Here is a 15,689-nt window from a genome sequence, read left to right as displayed (position 1 = left end):
CAGGATAAATTATTATGAATATGTACTTGAAATACAAATATATGATTTATACATGTTATATGAATACGTGATATGGAAAGCAAAAATATAAATAAGGAAATCTAATTGTTGTTGAGCCCATATATGTTTCTTGATGTTATTGTGGAATGTATGACTAGCAAGGGCAATGAGGATATGTGTAGGGCTTGAGATCAAATTCGTTGAATGTACCTTACCTGTTTATCTTAAAATAGAATGAATGGTAATTAAGTACCATGTTATATGAACTTACTAGGCATTATATGCTTACTCTTCTTTATTTCCCTATTTAATAGTAAATCAGAAGCTCGTTGGATTGGAAGCTTGGCAGAAATCACTCACACTATCCATCGACCATTTCAGTACATATGATAAATCAATTATGGTTATAATGGCATGTATAGGTTAATTTGCCATATTGGCATGTAAATGTAAATGGTTATTGTAATCTAGCCATTGGAATGGCTAGTGATGATTATGTTTTGGTACATATATATTAAGATTATTTCTTGGTGATAATATAAGTGTTTATTACTGATTTATTGAGATAGGTTAAATGAGTATGCCTATAAAAGGTAAGATTAAAAGCATGAATGCATGTAATAATATATCATGTTAGATGATAAAATTAGCTTGATTTTCATACTTTAATTGGTTGATATATGTGTATAAGTGATTTAGCAGGTTGATGGTAAGGTTTGGGTGAGAAATAAGGCTAGGAAACGGCCTTATTTTTTCCACACGGGTAGACACACAAGCGTGTGTCTTGACCGTGTGTGACACACGGCTGGGCATATGGGCATGTGGTTTGGCCGTGTGTCCCCTGCATCCTAAAATTTAGAAACAGAATGCTCAAAATTTGGCACATGGGTAGGGACACGAGCGTGTGTCTCAGCCATTATTCTACACGACCTAGAACACGGATGTGTATCTTGGCTGTGCGAAACCTACACCTTAATGTTTTGCAAGCCAGAGAGTTACACAGGCTGGGGACACAGCCGTGTGACCTATTTCATACACCACACGGCCTATCTACATAGGCATGTGACCCATGTATATGAGAGAAATTGTGAAATTTTGCGAAAAATTTCCTGAGTTTCCGATTTAGTCTCGACGTTATTCCAAATTTTATAATGGACTTCGAAAGTCCATTCAAGGTGCAATATGACTAGTTTTGGAAATGAATAGTTTTTAACATGAATTATCTATAATTATTCTGTAACTTCGGTAATACTCTATAACCCTGTTCTGACGATAAATACCTATTAAGGGGGTTACAAGATGATCTTAATCAAGATGACATAATTGTGTTAGATTAATTACATTTCTTAACTTATGAACATACTTACCTACCAAAATTCATTTATCTCTTGACTATATCTCTACGTCAATTCAACTGATTAAACAAATTTTAATATGAAAATGTGTTAATGCACATACATACTTATTAAATTAAAATAATATCTTATACATATCTATATGCCAATTCAAACAATTAATTCAATCTCATAAGCACATAAAAGATTACATGAGGTAACAGTGTATTTCTACCTTGAAACAATTTAATCACAATAATCTTGCAAGTTATGCAAATCTAATGTATCGTTAGATACCGTTGATAATTTAACCCTCAGCTACCTTAGATGATTCAACATGCATTGATTAAGTATCGTGTCAATTAATTACAATTTCAACCCGTTTAAATAATTAATTCATTAGTTACCTTACAATTGCAATGCAAGAATAACTTAGTCATGGTTTACTTAATCAAACATCTTACCGAGGCCTATAACAACAAAAACACAATTTCAATAACTCAAGTAGACAAAATGAAATCAACCTAACACAAAATAAATTTAAGCCATATTAATTAAATTAAACATATCAACATCACAAATATTCATAGACATGTTCATCATAACAACAACAAAATTAAAAGGATAGGGAACAAGAGTCAAATCCGGTGTTTTCTCCGTGGCTTGACTAGTTTGCTCCACTCCTTCTTCTCCGCTTGTTCTTGTCCAAACAAGGCTTCCATGAACACTTGAATGTCGTTCCAAATGGTGGTTGAATGACTCTTTTTCAAGAGGTGAAATCGGTAAGGGAATAGGGGAAGAATATGAAGACAATGGAAGGGAATGAAGAGAGAAAAATGATAAAGAAGTGAAAAGATGAGAAAGGTTGAGATGTGTTTGAAGTGAGCAGCCAATGGGGTATTTATAGGCTGAGAAGGCAGCTAAAAATAGCCAAAATCAGCAGCCAAAGACTCCCCCCCATGGCCGACCACACATGTGGCATGTTTGAAGATTTCAAACATGCTATTTTAAGGTAAGGGCAAATCTAGAAAAGCATAAATAGTGGAGGGGTTTGAATGCAATTTGAAGGAGTCTTCAAGGTCCATTTTGCAAGCCAAATAATCAGCCAAGCAAGCTGATTGGGTCAGCATGTGAGACGATTCTGGGCTACCCAGTGCTTAGTTGGATCTGTTTTCTCGGTTCAATTCAACTGGGCCCCTTTTCTTAATTAATTAACAATAATTTATTTAACCCAAATTAAATTGGATTAAAATTAAAATTAATTATATTATGAATTAATACACATAATTTGGATCGTCTTAGGCTAAAAATAATTAATTCGACTTGATGCTTCAAAATTACTTCTCGATTTTGTGCTTTTAGTAGTGTTTGTCGAGCCGTTTTTCGCCCTTTGTGCAAATCTATCAAAAATAATTAAAATTTGATATAAAATTAATTAAAATTCAACATGTTAATAATTTGGGTGAAATTTAATTATTTTATAAATATTATTTATTTTTCGATACGAATTTTGCTAAAACTGCATGAATTTGAGTTAAAAAGAGCATGAAAAAGTTTGTATATTTTGTGTTTCCACTTAGTGTATTTTCTTTTTTACAAGTTTGCCATCAATGCATGAGAAGAGACATTCCTGCTAACACAAAATAAATTTGTGATCTAGAAATTGATAGAACCTTGTGGAGAAAGAGAAAAGAATTGAGAAAAATGGCTAGAAACAAGAATTATCTTAATCGTAATCCAAATGATCACAATGAAAATCCTCTCATTCGACGTGTGGTGGATGAACGAGATAGGCCAATTAGAGAGCATGTTATCCTGATATTGGATGACTTGAATCCAAGACTAGTTAGACCGACTATTCAAGCTCAGCAATTCGAGTTGAAACTGGTAATGTTCCAGATGTTACAAATTATAGGGAAATTTGATGATTTACCCACTGAAGACCCATGACTACATTTAAGACTTTTTCTAGAATTCTATGACTCATTCAAACAACAGAGCATTCCAGAAGACACCTTGAGACTTAAATTATTCTTATATTCCTTAAGAGATCATGCCAGGGCATGGTTAAATCCTTTACCATCAGGAACAGTGGCATCATGGAATGACCTTTTCTAGAGATTTTATTAAAGTATAATCCTCCCACTATGAATGCCTAGTTGAGAAATGATATTACATCCTTTCAGCAATTTGAAGATGAGACTCTATATGAAGCTTTGGAGTGATTTAAGGAGTTAATCAGGAAATGTCCGATGCTTGACTCAAATAGAGATGTTTAACAATGGGCTTAATGCGCATACATGAATGGTAGTTGATGCCTCGGCAAATGGTAGTTTGTTGGACAAGACATACAACGAAGCGTAAGAAATTTTAGAAAAGATTGCCAACAATGATTATCACTATCTGACTACATGAGTTAGGATGCGTAAAAGAGCTATCGGTACCATCGAATTCGATACAATCACTTCATTGACGGCCCAGGTATCTTCTCTAGCTAATATAATTAAAACCATGAAACCTTCAACTACTGTGCAGGAAATAAAAGCAACTGAACCATAATGTGTTTATTATGGTGAAAGTTACATGTTTGATGAATGTCCACCCAATTCAGTGTCAGTATACTATATAGGGAACTCTGATTGAAACAATAATCCATACTCCAATACCTACAATTCAGGGTGGAGACAACATTTGAATTTTAGTTGGAATAATCAAAGTGCAGGAAATTTCAATATTGTTGCAAGGCAAAATGTCAACAATGCATTGCCAGGATATGTTAAACCAATGCCCTGACAAAATAATTTGTATGATCAGACGTCATCATCTACTTCTATGGAAGCTTTGTTAAAGGAGTATATGGCCAAGAATGATGCTGTGATCTAGAGTCGAGCTGCATCCCTCTGAGTGGTTGAGAATCAAGTGAGGAAATAACCAATGCTTTGAACATAAGACCACTGGGAACATTACCCAGCGACACCAAAAATTTTGTTCATCAAATCCATAAACACTGCAGGTGCATTTGTCAAACTGAATGGCATCACAAGAAACTCATAGTGTCCATACCTGGTTCTAAAAGCTGTCTTTGGCACATTTGAATCTTTTACCTGTAGTTGATAGTAACCAGAATGGAGATCAATCTTCAAAAATACAGTGGCACATTTTAACTGGTCAAATAAGTCATCAATACAAGGCAATGGGTACTTGTTCTTTATTGTAACTTTGTTAAGCTGCTTGTAATCAATGTACAGCCTCAACGATCCATCTTTCTTCTATACACACAGAACCAATGCACCCCAAGGTGAGAAACTAGGTCAAGCAAAACCTCTGTCAATCAATTCTTGCAACTGTAATTTCAGCTCTTTCAATTTAGTAGGAGCCATTCTATAAGGTGCTATGGATATCGGTGTTGTACCCGAAACAAGATCTGTAGAGAATTCCACTTCTCTATTCGGTGGTAAATTAGGTAATTCTTCTGGGAATACATCAAGAAATTCACATACAATCGGCACTAACTGAATCTTTGACTCAGATACTTTAGTATCCAACACACATGCGAGATAAGCATCATAACCCTTTCTGACATATTTCTGTGCTGATATTGCTGAAATCACATTAGATAATCCATCCATTTTATCATATTCAACATGAAGTAATTCACCACTCTGACATTTCAAAACAATATATTTTTGTTTACAATTCACCACTGCATCATATTGGGTTAACCAATCCATTCCCAAAATCACATCAAATTCATCAAATGGCAATAACATCAAGTCAGCAGAAAAGCAATAACCTTTTACCATCAACGGACAGTTTTTACAGACTTTATCCACTATAACACACTGGTCGGGGGGTTTGAAACTTTAACCACAAATTCAGTGAATTCAACAGGTAAATTTTTAACAGACACTAAGTTTGTGCATATGTATGAATGTGTGGAACCAAGATCAATCAAAGTAGTAATATCAGTATCAAGTAGAGAAAATGTACCAGTAATGACGTCTGGTGCAGAAGCATCTTCTCTAGCACGAATAGCATATTTTCCAACCAAAATTTACCCCTTTTCGGATCATCATCTTCTGTAGCTCTAAATTCTTCCCCCCCATGCTTACGAATTTTATCTATCGGAGGCTTACCTGTTCTAGCGGGTTTAGCACCAGGTGGTACCTCAGGAACCGGTTAAGGAGCAAGTGGGGGAGGTCGTTGTACAACGGGGTTTGTTCTTAAATACTCGGTAAACCATTCATTCATCAATTGAAAGAAGGTCTGTTTTGCATCCTCACTTCGGCCTTCAGATACGAGCTTTTCACTGTCAGATGCAGATGCAACTCTTTGAACTGAAGTTGAAGCATTGCTCCCAGCTTCCTCGGATTCAACTCTAGCTTGGTTGGATGACATTACTATATTAAAAACACATTTAAAATTATCAAGAGACATCATACTATCACAAATTATATAATGTCACGTATAGCTAAACTCGTGGTTTCTACGTTATATTCGAGAATCGACTAAACCGTAACTCTGATACCACTAAACGTAACACCCCTAACCTGTATCCATCATCAAAACAGGGTTACGAAGCATTACTAAAATTTTCAGAATATTTTTCAGATAATTCACGTAAATTACTATTTATTAACCAAGATTATTCATATCCTCCCTTAAATGGACCCTCGAGGCCCAATACGAGCATTAGAATCAAATCGGGACTTAATCAGAAACACAAAGAATTTTTCACGACATTTAAAAAATTTTCTAAGTCACAAGGCTCACACTCCCGGGTGGTTCAAGGGACACGCCTGTGCTGCGGGCTATGCTCGACCCCGTGTAACTCTCTAGCTTGTGCATACAGCCATGCCACACGCCCCTGTGCTAGGCAGTGTGGTTAATTAAATTCTTTCAAAATTAGGTGCAGGCTTCATACGGCCAAGACACACACCCGTGTTCTAGGCCGTATAGCACACACGGCTGAGACACACGCCCGTGTCTCTGCCTGTGTACTCAATTCTGAGCATTCTATTTTCTCGAATTTAAGGTGCAAAGGACACACGGCCTAACCACATACCCATGTACCAGGCTATGTGTACACGCCCGTGTGTTTGCTTGTGTGGACAAAATAAAGCCATTTCTAGCTTCATTTCTCACCCAAAATCACACCACTGACCTGCACTTAAACTCACATCCAAATACCAACCAATTCAAGCATTCAAATTAAGCAAACTCTATCCTTCAACATGGCATATCATTACATGCATACATGTTTATAATCTTACCTTGGTATATTTCATATGATAGGCATAATTTGGACAACCATTTAACATGCATACAGCTACCATAATATGACATTACAAGTATAACAAAAACAACCATTACTAGCCATTCCAATGGCTAGATTACAAACCACATATTTAAGCCATCTATGGCCAAGTTAGCCTATACATGTCATTTTACCAAAATGATTTTATTATATATACCCAAAATAAGCTAGTGGATAGTGTGATGATGCTTCAATGGTATCCAACCTTCTCGAGCTTCCGAGCACTATAAAATAGGGTAAAATAAAACGGAATAAGCATTACATGCTTAGTAAGTTCATATAACAAAAACTAAACTTACCAATCCTGTTTATTAAATTTAAGCATACAATATCATGTTTTCCATCAACTTGGCAAAATTACCTAAACGCATGCATTCAATCAAACATGTTAGTCACAAAATTTTCATATACATCAAGCAAACATAGATGAGCTCATCATACAATTTTCCGTCAAGACATTATTTGTTCCATCCCATAATTCTCTTATATGCCAAGAGTTTTGTCCGTTGAATCATTGAAATTCCGATGGATACTCAAGTAGTACACTCAAGGTGTAGAATTCAATAACCCGTCAATTCTTATTCAAGAATACCCATTAGGGCACTTAATTAAAGAACATACTCTCAAGCCACATAACGTATTACAGGATTACCAGTCCAGGCTAAATCCTACTTGTAACATATGTTCGAGAGGGATTATATCAGAATTACCCGTCTGGGCTAAATCCCTTCTATAATGAGGTCAATAGGATTACTCGTTCGAGCTAAATCCCGTCAGCAACAAATGCAGTACCTTATTTTATAAGGCACTCACATTTATCCATCGAAATTCAATATTCAAACAAGACTTTACTCTTTTTCCACATTTTCGAACCATGTGATCATTTCATACATTTATAACATTCACATAAATATAAATCGTATTGCATAAAATAATAACATTCAAGTTAACATATTTACATGCTCGATTAAGTTACACAAACTTACCTCAACATTTTTTCGTGTAAATAATCTACTAATCCAAAACCTTTTCTTTTCCTTGATCTAACCTCAAATTTGTGTTGTCCGAATCCAATTAAGCCATGAAATTTTCTCCTCCCTCTCTTAGGGTTTCCATATATTTTTGGGGAAGATGATGAGAAAATAAGATGATATTTTCTTTGCATCTTTTAATTAATTTATTTATTTCAAATTCAGATTTAGTCATTGCCCTTTTTCTAAATTTCCATGGATGAGTCACCAAAATATCTACATACTTTCTTTAATAGTATAATTACCATATAAGAACCTCTAGTTTGAATTCTATAGCTATTTAATCCTTGTAGCTACTAGAATTTAACTTTTGCATTTTATGTGATTTAGTCCTTCTCGTAATTAAGCACTTAATCGAAAAAAATTTCTTATTGGGATTTTTCACATGACATTTCTAAGATATTACGGACCATGTATTAAAATAAAAATAAATTTTATTTTTGACTCAGATTTGTGGTCTCGAAACCACTGTTCTGATTTCACTGAAAAATGGGATGTTACAGCATGTTGGTCATATTTTCAAACATGGTGGAGAATTTTCTTGAAGTTTTTATGGACAACTTCTTTGTGTTTGGGAATGATTTTGAGGACTGTTTAAAGAATTTAGAGATGGTATTATGCCGCTAAGAAGAAACAAATCTTGTGTTAAATTGGGAAAAATGCCACTTCATGGTCTGTGAAAGCATTGTCTTGGGACATAAGGTGTCATAGCGAGGAATTGAGGCTGACTGAGCAAAAATAGAAGTGATTGAAAAATCACTAAACCCTTATTTACTTTACTTGAAATAAAAAAAAAACCTTTTAATTTACTCTACTTGAAATAAAAAAAAAACTTTTAATTTTGATGATCTTGTAAGCTTTCGAGGTACTCAAGGAGCGACTAGTAGCAGCACCAATTGTAGTTGCTCTAAAATGGTCATTGTCTTTTAACTTATGTGCAATGCTAGTGATTTTTCCATGGGAGCAATGTTGGGGCAAAGAAAGGACAAGGTATTACACGTAATATACAATGCTAATATGATGCTAACATAAGCTCAACTTAATTATAACACTACATAGAAAGAATTGCCAGCAGTAGTCTTTGCGTTCGACAAATTCCAATCTTACTTAGTAGGGACAAAAGTTATGGTTTACACAGATACTCGGCTATCAAATATTTGATAAGAAATAAGGATGCCAAGTCGAGATTAATTAGGTGGATACTTTTGCCGCAAGAGTTTGATTTGGAAATCAGAGACAGGAAAGGAACTGAAAATCAAATGGCTAACCATTTGTCAAGGATAGGATCTGGAAATGAAGATGGTCACACAAAATGCATTAAGGAGGATTTCCCTAACGAATAGTTACTCATTAAAGAAACATAGTAAACTTATATGGATGGACCACTAGTTTAATGGTATGCAGACATAGTAAATGTAACACCCCCTACCCGTATCCGTCATCAGAACAGGGTATGAGGCATTACCAAAGCTTATCAAATCATTATTAATTAGGGGAAAAAGTAAAACAAAGTAAACATATAATATTTAATAAATTTGTATAAAATGGTAATTAACTTACCGCTTCTCTATATTCAACATAATTATGCAAAGCATAATTATTCGAATTGATCATGAGTCCTAATACCTATTCTTATCACATTATTAGTCATATAATTCATATAAATATCAAGAAACATGTACGGGCTCAACTTTCATTAAATTTCTCATATGCATATACTTTTACACATATTTATTCACATAACTTATAACAATCATATCTATGTATTTCAAATACACTTTCATAATAATTTGTCTTGATTTCAGACTATCTCACATTAGAGTTTTACTCATCAAATCATTTGAAATACTATCTTTATACAAATAGTACACTTAAGTTGCACAATTCTATAATTATTAGTGAACACATTTATAAAATATATTTCATGTTCATATATCGTAGTCTCATGTCTCCATATATCAAATATATAACCATCATTTTCTTGTGTTTCAGATAAATACATACAACCATACATAAGCATGCCATTCACTATTTCTTCTTGTCTATCACAATTTCAAATGACAAATTCATGTGAATGAGCTCAATAATAACCATGAAAATACTTACCATATTCTTTCACACATGTTCCACTTATAACATTTTTTTTATATTTGGCTTGACATTTACTAAGAAATATCGAATATTCATTTATTAGGCAATATCAAATATTCAAATTATTCTTTAACATATATAACATTTAATTTAAACATGAATTTATAACATTTTTCATTTTAACAAAGTTTAACATTTACCAAATATAATCGAACATGTGATCAATTTATGCATAAGTCACTCACATATTTTCCTCCTCCTCCTCTCCATTCCACATCTTTCATGTATATAACACCCTTATAAGTAACATTATCTATAATTTCACTATTTACTTATATTTATATTCCAAAGTTGTCCATCCATATCATAGTCAATAAATTATTTTTAACTTGAGCTATGGAGCTCCAAATTACGATACACTAATTTTCCCTAAAACTAAACTTACATATCTTCTTACCATAAAATTTTCAGAATTTTTGATTCAGCCAATAAGTACAATTTATTCTTTAAATTCACCCCTATTCTGCTGCCTGACAGTTCCAACCCTTCTTCACTAAAAATTAATTATCTCCTCGTACAGGATTCAAATAATGTTCTCGTTTGTTTCTCTTGAAAATAGACTCATTCTAAACATATAAATTTAAGCCCATAATTATTTTTTTTCAATTTTTGATGATTTTCCAAAGTTAGAACAGAGGAACCCAAAATCATTCTGACCTTATCTCACAAAATTTATTATATCTCATGATTTACAATTCCATTTCTTACATAGTTTCTTCTATAAGAAACTACACTCAATAAGCTTTAATTTCATATTTTATTCATCCTCTCATTCGATTTCTAAAATTTTTGATGATTTTTCAAAGTTAGACTACTGCTGCTGTCCAAAACAGTTTCAATGCAAAATGTTGATTTCCATTTTACCCCAAATTTCACAGTTCATACAATTCAGTCCTTGATCAATTAACCCCTCAATTAAGCTAATTTTTCTCAATTATTACTTTATTCTATCATTTTAAAATACTTCATAATGCCTAAAAATCAAAACTTTAGCACTAGACCTTAATTCCAAACTCTTTCATAATTAGGTCCTAAAATCAATTTCCATCAATTTTACTTGATAAAATCATCATATATCAAAATTAAAGCTTCAATTATATATTTATTCATCTTATGCCTCCAGTACTTATCCATAGCAACTTTAAAAATTAGCCATGGAATCAAAAACTAATGACATAGTAAGTTGGACCCAATTGTAAAAGTCCAAAATCTTAGAGATTTAAAGGAAAAAGCAAGAATTAAACTTACATGAAGCTAGAGTATGAAAACCAGCTTGAACCCTCTTCCATGGTTGTTTTTCAGCTGATGAAAATGAAGAGAAAATGAAGAGAATTCTACATATCCTAATTTGGTCCAATTTTTATTTAGCTAATTTTGGCAATTTTCTAATTTTGCCCTTATTTCACCCATTTCCTGATTTTTCTCAGCTATTGCCACCCAAAATATCTTATTTGGCTTATTTTCACTTTAGGTCCTTCCTTATTTGACAATTTAGCTATTTAATCCTTCTAACAACTTTTACACCTTTTTCAATTTAGTCCTTTTTATTTAAATAATCACCCAAACGTCAAATTTTTCTAACGAAATTTTAATACTATCTTATTGACACTCCGTAAATATTTATAAAAATATTTATAACTCGATATATAACACTGAGATCTCGATACTTTTTTTTCTCAATTTCTTAACCAAATAAATTTTTATAAAACACAATTTACTATTTCAAAAATCTTTTAAAAGCTACATTTGGCTCATAGATATTAAATAATATAATCTATGAGTTCATTTTTTGGATTTGGTGGTCTCGAACCACTACTTCTGACATAGCTGAAATTTGGGCTATTATAGTAAACTTTTTGGTAAGTGGTGTAATGTCACCTGACTTCAATACGCACCAGAAACATAAATTTCTTCATGATGCAAAATAGTACTATTGGGATGAAACTTTCTTATTTAAGCATTGTAAAAACCAGATAATTCAAAATTCTATCCCTAACGAGGAGATACTTAGCATTTTACAACATTGTCACTCTGCTCCTTATGAAGGACATTTTGGAGGAATGAAGACAACTACCAAGGTACTCCAGTCAGGATTCTATTGGTCAACCCTATTTAAATACACTCATGAATTTTATAAGTCATGTGATTGTTGTCAGAGAATAGGGAATTTCTCAATAAGACAGGAAATGTCATTGTATAATATACTAGAGATTGAGTTATTTGATGCATGGGGAATAGACTTCATGGGTCCATTTCCACCATCCGCATGCAAGCTATACATATTGTTGGTAGTAGACTATGTTTCTAAATCGGTAGAAATAGTAGCTCTGACTTCTAATGATGCTAAGTCAATATTGAAATTTTTACATAAGAACACTTTCACATGATTTGGTACACCAAGAGCAATTATCAGTGACGAGGGATCCTATTTTGATTGCAAAATAATGGCCAATGCCTTGCGTAGATATGGGGTAAAATACAAAACTGCCACGGCATATCATCCTCAGACCAATGGCCAAGTCAAAATCTCTAATAGAGCAATTAAGCAAATTTTGGAAAAAGTAGTAAATACTTCTCAAAAAGACTGGTCTACTAGATTGGATGAAGCTCTATGGGCATACTGAACAACATTCAAAACACCATTAGAGATGTCAACTTTCAAGCTTGTTTATGGTAAGCCATGTCATTTTCCTGTTGAACTTGAGCATAAGGCATATTGGGCAATTAAGAGGCTGAATATGGACTGGGTCGTTGCTGGCAACAAAAGATTATTAGAGTTGAATGAGATGGAAGAACTTCATACTCAAGAATATGAAAATGCTCGTTTATATAAGAAGAAGACCAAGTGATGGATAATAGCATGGTAAATTAAAATCTCAATGGTCAGGACCTTTTGAATTAATTCAAGTGTTTTCGCATGGAGCTACTGCTGGAAAAAAAATTAGAAATAAAAGCAACATTCAAAGTTAACGGATAATGCCTGAAGCATTATTGGGGTGCTCTTGTTGAACGTGACAAGGAAACCATTAATCTTCATCACTTTTAATTTAGCAACTTTTATTTTAATTTATGTATTTTAATTAATAATAATTTTTTTTATTATTTTCTTGTTATTAATATTTTTTTATTTACTGTTTAAGCTGAAGTAGAATAAAAGGATCAGGATCTGCTAGTAAGCACTAAGCAGTAATGTCGCAACATTAGGGAGGAGAATGATGTCACAAAAAATTGGGTGATGAGGTGTCAATACTTGATCAGTTGGAAAAGTCCAAAAGAAAGATTTGTTGGTAAACCCTTTTGGGAAACTTAATAGAAGCCCTAAATGAAGGGCTTAGATATTTCATTTCCCCCTAAAACTTAGCTTCTTTTTTTTTTCCCATGTCATAACCCCTCTCCTTACATTTTTCATTCCTTAAAAACTGCCATCATTATTCCCTTTTAATTTCTTTTTCTTCCAACTGCTCATGTCTCCCACCTCTCATAAAGTTTTCATTTTTACACTAATTCCTTCTTTAACTCCTCTGTTACTCTCTTTACATTCGGGTACTTTTCCCAAATTATTTTCAAATTTCCTTTATAGCCTTTCCAAAGAGTACTTCAAAGATGCGAGAATCTTCTCCTGTTGCGGGTCCTCAACCGAAGATATTCTGCAACGTTCTCACCGCTACAAGGTACACATCTAAAATTATCAAAAGATTGTTTTGCTTTGAGCAGGAATTTCTATTGAAAGATGAACCCTATTTTGGATATGATGAACGGTAGAGTCAGTAATCAAAAAGTACAACTGGAGTGAGTTTTGTTTGCATCCACAAGATGTTTTGGAAAAAGTGGTGCGAGATTTTTATGCTCATGTTAACTCCCCAAATTCCCCATTCATCTACATGATGGGTAAATCTATTCCATTTGATGAAAACCTAATAAATACCCATTTCAGTCTCGGGGAGGTTGAAGATGAACATTCGAAGTTTTTTTACAGTATTATAGCAGTAGGATTATCACGGGTTTTGGATGATTTTTGTGTTAAAGAAACACAATGGATGATTTCAAGCCTCGATAGTTACATCGTTGAGTACACTGTGTTGAAGTTAGTAGGGAAGGTTTGTATCACTTCCTGAGAAGTAGACTCATGCCATCAACACATAATACAATGGTGTCAAAGGAAAGAATACTGTTGTTGCATTTTATTATTCTAGCTCGAAGGATAAATATTAGGCAAACTATATTCCAGAAAGTTCACAAATGTCTAGATAAAAATGTTGGTAGTTTAAACTTCCCTTCTCTTATCTCAACCCTGTGTGAAGCAACAAATGTGCCATTATGTGATACTGAGGATGTCAACCCTAACAAGGTCCTTAGTCGAGTATTAATGTGGCATTGGACAACAATAATGCATTAAAACTAACATTTAGTTTATTGATGACAAAGTGTTGTCATTGACATGGGATGTCAAAATCAATACATGAGCATTTGCGTTAGAGAAAAAAATTGGACTAACCCGCTATGAGTGTGTTTCTTAGATTATTATGTAATAGTCACAACATTACTCATAGAGATTACTATGTATACGATCCTCATACGTGAGATCATCATTATCCCAACATCGTGAGTCATATATTTTGATACAGTCAAACATCCACTGTAATTGGTTGTTTTATAAAGGCTAATGTTGGATATACCACAATCTATATAGTGGGATATGGTTGATCAATATAAGATTTGTCACTCCTAGATAATGGGAGCAGTATATTAGGCCACTTGATTGAGTGAGACTAAAAATGCATGGTCATGCTCGAATAAGTTGATATGAGATATCATATTTATTTGTTTATCATTGTCTACTCAGGATATCAAGAAACATTAGATGGACTATGCAAGTGTGACTATTCCATGACTTGTGTCCATTCTAGATATAAAGGACAAAAGGATTTAATACATAAAGGGTTAATCACAGAGAGGTTGTAAAAGCCCGATCTTGGGGCTAGTTGGAACTGTGGTTTTGAGACAAAAAATCCAAAGTTATAAAATAATTTTATTATTATTTTGGAGTCATAATATGTTATTACTAGTGTATGAAAAATTTGGTGAGTTAATTTTGATGTTTGTGAGCCCAATTGTGAAAAAAGACTAAATCGCATAAAGTGAAAAATCTTAAATTGATAGCTAAGGGTGTTAAATTGTTAAGAATATAATTTTTGGGGTATTTAAAAGGAAAAATGACCCTTATCTCTTAACTTGGCCGGCCATGGGAGATAAAAATGTTGAAAAGTCAACATTAGGTAATTTGATGACATAATGGGTGATAAAATAATGCTTAAGCCTAGCTATCATCTTTTCTTTCATCCTTTCTTCATTACCACCTATTTTTCATCCATTCTTGGGGGTTTTAAGCTTCAAAATTTTCAGCAACTTATTCCTCTTGCAAGTAAGTGATTAACATACTTTTTGTTGATGATTTTTGCATTTTTTGATACTTTGAAGCAGGAGCTTTCAAATGAGGGGACTATTTTGCAAAATGGTTGAAATTATAGGGTTTTTCCATGAGAGTAAATAGGTTGTTTTCTAAAATTTTATGGAAGAATATGAGTCTTGGTTGTGAAATAAACAACTTTTGTTAAGGGATTTCTCATGAAAACCCTAATTAAACCATTTTGTAAAAGTTGGTAAAATAGATAGTAACGTTGTGAAATATTGGAAATTTAGGGTTTTCATAAGAGAGATAAATGGTAGCTTAGGCTTGGATGATAAGGAAATCTGATAAAAATCAATTTTCGGACCTAGGGGTAAAATGGTCATTTTGCAAAAGTCTAAGGGCAAAATGGTTATTTTGCCCAAATATAGATTTATTGAATGCCTAGG

The 15,689-nt window shown here is 33.3% G+C and overlaps 1 non-coding gene across 1 annotated transcript; it reads right to left on the bottom strand.

The window, feature by feature from the left end:
- Positions 1-3,490: 3,490 nt before the first annotated feature.
- On the bottom strand, positions 3,491-3,597 carry LOC128291248 (small nucleolar RNA R71). Its single transcript, XR_008281024.1, has one exon. It is a non-coding gene; the product is annotated as a small nucleolar RNA R71 (small nucleolar RNA).
- Positions 3,598-15,689: the final 12,092 nt, after the last annotated feature.

The sequence above is a fragment of the Gossypium arboreum genome, chromosome 3, assembly GCF_025698485.1.
Source record: "Gossypium arboreum isolate Shixiya-1 chromosome 3, ASM2569848v2, whole genome shotgun sequence".
NCBI lineage: Eukaryota > Viridiplantae > Streptophyta > Magnoliopsida > Malvales > Malvaceae > Gossypium > Gossypium arboreum.
Note: the sequence above shows the minus strand (reverse complement) of the source record. Positions and strands in the feature narration are given on the sequence as shown.